At 35.6% G+C, this 5,599-nt stretch overlaps 1 long non-coding RNA gene across 1 annotated transcript; it reads left to right on the forward strand.

The window, feature by feature from the left end:
• Positions 1–1,318: 1,318 nt before the first annotated feature.
• LOC126686079 (uncharacterized) lies at positions 1,319–4,045 on the forward strand. The gene is made up of 3 exons (XR_007643779.2): positions 1,319–1,784; positions 2,493–2,579; positions 3,855–4,045. It is a non-coding gene; the product is annotated as an uncharacterized LOC126686079 (long non-coding RNA).
• The last annotated feature ends 1,554 nt before the right edge of the window (positions 4,046–5,599 follow it).

The following is a 5,599-nucleotide window of genomic DNA, read 5'->3' on the forward strand; positions in this document are numbered from 1 at the left end:
GAAAAAACTATATCATTACATGGAAATGCAACTCTACCAATATCAAGTGATTTATTTCCAATATAGCAAATAGTTTGACCTACACTTAATGAGCCATCATTTGCAAATTTTTCATAATACAAATCTTGAGGTTTTATCTTGAGTATTGAGGTATCCCAATTCGGAGAAGTAAATACTGTCAGCATACCTTTTGCTCCACGTTGGAGCAGACGTGAAGCAAAAGGACCGTCCGCAGAAAGGATCCGCGGACGACATGCAAAAATGGGCCGTCCGCATATCTTTTTTGCGGACGGCCCATAAAAATGGCACAAACCCGGAAATATCAATTTCCGGGGTGCAAATAAGTTTAAATGTTTCAGATATAGGACATATATGGGATAAACCCGGGGTTGGGCCTCAAGACTAAACTTGTAATTAGCTTGACTTGGAAAAACTATATCATTACAGGGAAATGCAACTCTACCAATATCAAGTGAATTATTTCCAATATAGCAAATAGTTTGACCTACACTTAGTGTGTAATAACCTAAATTTTTGAGGTATTTGCGTGTAGTGCCACGAGGCATAATCGTAAAGATTAAGAATGAGAGTATCAGATTAGGATTGGATAATAAGGACTTACACCGAAGCGGGTCTATTGGAATTATCGTAAAATAATAATTTTAATTGAAAATTTATTATGCGATAAATTGGATTTAATCAAGACAAAAAGGGAATAAAAAAATAAAATAAAATAAGTTGGAAAGCCGAACTAATAATATTCACGCCAAGGCCCGTGAAATATTAATAATAAACAATCGTCAAAGTTTCGTAAGTGTACGAAATCGTTTTAGAAGATAGTTGATGATTAGTTAAGAATAAGGGTTAAAGTGCAAATTAGTCACTTTAAGGACTAAAGTGGACTTTTAACCACAAACTTCCGGAAGAAGTTGTGTTTTACTCTATTTTTTCAAGATAAGAAAATAATATCGATAAAGTTGTTATCAATGGTCAATAAAATGAAAAATTGGACGAAAAAGTGAGAAAAAGTGCAAGTTAGCTCAAAATGGAAATTTGAGCGTTTTTGGCCAAAATTGCCAAAATATATTATTGGAAAGTGATATTAAAAGATATGAGACTAATGTTATTTATTTGGGAAATAAATAATACGGAACTTATCGAGAATTGAATGATTAAAAGATTAGTGCACTAAATTGTACGAAAGATAAGCTAGAAAGTGAAGAGAAAGGAGGTGACAACTTCAAAGACCTAAGTGGAATTTTTACCCACTTATTATCATCTTTTATGAATGAATAATCATTCATTTAAACACAAAATTGCAGCAAACCAAAGGTAAAATCCGTAGCTCTTCATTTCCAAATTCTCCAAAATTTCAAATCTTCATATCTTTTTCGTTTCTCAACGAAATTGAGCGATTCTTGCGGCCACGGAACGAGGAAGTGATTATCTACAACTCTATGGCATCAATTTAAGGTAAGGAGCTCGAATTTTGGTCAGGGTTTCAGAGTTATATTTCGGGTTTTGCAAGTTTGATGGTGATGATGCTTGATTAACTAAGACTTGATGTTTATGCTATATAATTGATTAGTTGTAGTGATTATGGCTGAGAATTGAATTGATTATAATGAGTGTGAGAGTTGTTCTTGATTAGGGTTCATGAGTTAATTTAGAGATTTAATTGGGGTTTTGGTTGTTTGTTTGTTGTATCATGTTTATGAGCTTGGATTAAGAGAATTCATGAATATTTTTGATGGCTAAGGCTTGGCCAAGAAGACATCATTAAGGTAAGGGTTTATATTCTGAACTTTATGAGTTGTTGTTGATAAAAATTTGATAAGAATTGAGTAGGGTGATTGGTAATGTTGGTGATTGAATTGTAGAACTTGGTTTTGATTGAATTGTTGTGTGATGATGGTGAGTTTGAGGGTTGTGATTTGTGTTTTGTTGACCCTAGGCCCTGGTTAGATTCTGTCCAGCCCCTCCCATGCCTCCAATTGGCTTTCGTTTAGTTAGTTTTAATAGACGTTAGTCCGGAAACTAGTTGGACGTTTTGCAGAAAAATGTCCCGCAAAACAGCCACATTGCAAGAGCGATATCTCGAGCTGTATATCTCCAAATTAAGTTCTGTTTGTTGATACGGAAACTTTAGGATGTTAACTATAATTTTCTAAGTTTGAGTTTCTGTTGAATCGGACTCTATGATGCTCAAACTAATCAAAACAGTTCATTGCGTAAAACTGCCCTGCAGTTTTAACAGCTCAAGGTCTTAACTTCCGAGCTGATTTTCGACACCTTCAGGTGCTAGTTTTGGTCCGAGACCTAAACAAAAGTTGTAGGCGACGTTCTAAATTTTAAGAATGTCACTTTTGTTTAGAGGTCGGACTATTTTAAATAAGCGTTTTGGTAATCAAAATGAACTGTAAAAACAACTTTCATATGGAAAATGGTGAGTAGAATTATTATTAATTCGTATCGTTATCGAATTTGCGTAGACCCAACGAGGTGAATACCGACGAGGCGCAGAATTTATGGATCGAGATTAACGTTTTGCTGGATTAGAGTAAATGGATAAGCAAGTGGTGAGTACACTTTAAATTACTCGCTAATATTCGTAGAGCTACGTATTTTAATACGAAAGCTATATGAATATTTTTATGTTTAAATGTATGTTCTTAAAATGCATATATATGTATGTTTTGAAAATGATGTTTTATCGTATTGTGCTATTTTGATAATAATACAAGTAAATGAAAAGAGTATATATATTTAAACACCGGGGATGGGTAAAGTAATAAAATGTGAATTGAACCAAATATAAATAAGAAAAGTACAGTACATTCCTATATGTACTAATAAATCGAATATCGAATAATATACAAGTATCAGATCAGATATGAATAAGGAAATATAGTACATTCCGATATGTACTATCAAACATAATAAATACCCATACGTGCGTGTGTTATAGATGTATGCTTGTAAATTGTAATGTGCATGCCATGGTCCATAAAGGATCAATACAACAGAACGAAAAATACAAAAAAACGTAAAATGAGAATTGTACTATGGTGCACAAAATAATAAGAACTGAGATACAAGGTTGAACTCGGTAGAATTATCCCGAGACCTGTATCTCATCCATTCTCGATGATAATCCTCGGAACTCATACGAAATAAAAAGTAAGTGTGATACATCGAGAATCAATACGAAACAAGATCGAGACACAATGTGAACAATTACTCCTATTAAATGTCAATAGGAATCATATGAATCGACAGTTAAGTTCAAAAGACCTGCAGGGTGCAGAGTCCGAATGCAGACACGAAGGTAACTCGGTTGAACTATCTCGGGACCCGTGTTTAAGGAGTAACTCGGTTGAATTATCTCGGGACTCCTATCGATCGTTTGGGATTGAGAAATGGTACAAGTAACTCGGTTGAATTATCTCGGGACTGTACCATATGGTTATGGGTAACTCGGTTGAACTATCTCGGGACCCAACCATAAGGATCAAGTCACAAGAGACTTGCCAATGATTTAGTTCGACTTAGAATCATGATGATATAAACTAAGATTTAAGATTCGGTCAAAACTAATGAAACAAAACGAGAGAAGAAAAATATCAAAACCATAATAAGAAATCGAAGATGTCAAATACGTATAAACTATAAGTTTATGAAATAAACAAAGAGATATGAAGGAAAGTAAACAAGGTATGCAATATGATTTCAAAAGAGTATTTTCTATATACAAAGGGGGTTTTCAACGATTTTAACCCTTTATGTGATATTGCGTGTGATTTGGTGAACTCACTCAGTTTTATACTGACCCCGTTGCTCCTCCCATTTTTCAGGGATAGTATGATATGATTTGAAGAGTTAAGCTTCCGAAGTTTTAATTCTCGGAAGTCATTTGCACAAGAAGTAAAAGAAGGATTTCATTCTAGCGGTCCGCAGTAGTCTAGATGTTTTTGTCTATGTATTTGTATAACGCATTTTGAACTCTGATGTTTTTATGTAAAATGGGGTCACATGTATTTTGATATATGAAATATGATTTGATTTGCGAAAAATTTACACAGGTTTTTAGGCTTGCTACGGGATTTGGAGCTACCACTCCCATTCCCTAGCGCCGGTCGCGGCTCATAAATTTGGGTCGTGACATAGTGAGCCATCATTTGCAAATTTTTCATAATACAAATCTTGAGGTTTTATCTTGAGTATTGAGATATCCCAATTCAGAGAAGTAAATACTGTCAGCATGACTTTTGCTCCTCGTTGGAGCAGACGTGGAGCAAAAGGACCGTCCCAAGAAAGGATCCGCGGACGGCATGCAAAAATGGGCCGTTCACATATGTTTTCTGCGGACGGCTCATAAAAATGGCACAAACCCGGAAATATCAATTTCCGGGGTGCAAATAAGTAAAAATGTTTCAGATATAGGACATATATGGGATGAACCCGGGTTGGGCCTCAAGACTAAACTTGTAATTAGCTTGACTTGGAAAAACTATATCATTACAGGGAAATGCAACTCTACCAATATCAAGTGATTTATTTCCAATATAGCAAATAGTTTGACCTACACATAGTGAGCCATTATTTGCAAATTATTCATAATACAAATCTTGAGGTTTTATCTTGAGTATTGAGATATCCCAATTCGGAGAAGTAAATACTGTCAGCATGCCTTTTGCTCCACGTTGGAGCAGACGTGGAGCAAAAGGACCGTCCGCAGAAAGGATCCGCGGACGGCATGCAAAAATGGGCTGTCCGCATATCTTTTTTGCGGACGGCCCATAAAAATGGCACAAACCCGGAAATATCAATTTCCAGGGTACAAATAAGTTAAAATGTTTCAGATATAGGATATATATGGGATAAACCCGGGGTTGGGCCTCAAGACTAAACTTGTAATTAGCTTGATTTGGAAAAACTATATCATTACAGGGAAATGCAACTCTACCAATATCAAGTGATTTATTTCGAATATGGCAAATAGTTTGACCTACACTTAGTGAGCCATCATTTGCAATTTTTTCATAATACAAATCTTGAGGTTTTATCTTAAGTATTGAGATATCCACATTCGGAGAAGTAAATACCTTCATCATGCCTTTTTCTCCACGTTGGAGCAGATGTGGAGCAAAAGGACCGTCCGCAGAAAGGATCCGCGGACGGCATGCAAAAATAGGCCGTCCGCATATCTTTTTTGCGGACGGCCCATAATAATGGCACAAACCCAGAAATATCGATTTCCGGGGTGCAAATAAGTAAAAATCTTTCAGATATTGGACATATATGGGATAAACCCGGGGTTGGGCCTCAAGACTAAACTTGTAATTAGCTTGATTTGGAAATACTATATCATTACAGGGAAATGCAACTCTACCAATATCAAGTGATTTATTTCCAATATAGCAAATAGTTTGACCTACACTTAATGTGCCATCATTTGCAAATTATTCATAATACAAGTTTTGAGGTTTTATCTTGAGTATTGAGATATCCCAATTCGGAGAAGTAAATACTGTCAGCATTCCTTTTGCTCCACGTTGGAGCATACGTGGAGCAAAAGGACCATCCCAAGAAAGGATCC

The sequence above is a fragment of the Mercurialis annua genome, linkage group LG6, assembly GCF_937616625.2.
Source record: "Mercurialis annua linkage group LG6, ddMerAnnu1.2, whole genome shotgun sequence".
Classification (NCBI taxonomy): Eukaryota; Viridiplantae; Streptophyta; class Magnoliopsida; order Malpighiales; family Euphorbiaceae; genus Mercurialis; species Mercurialis annua.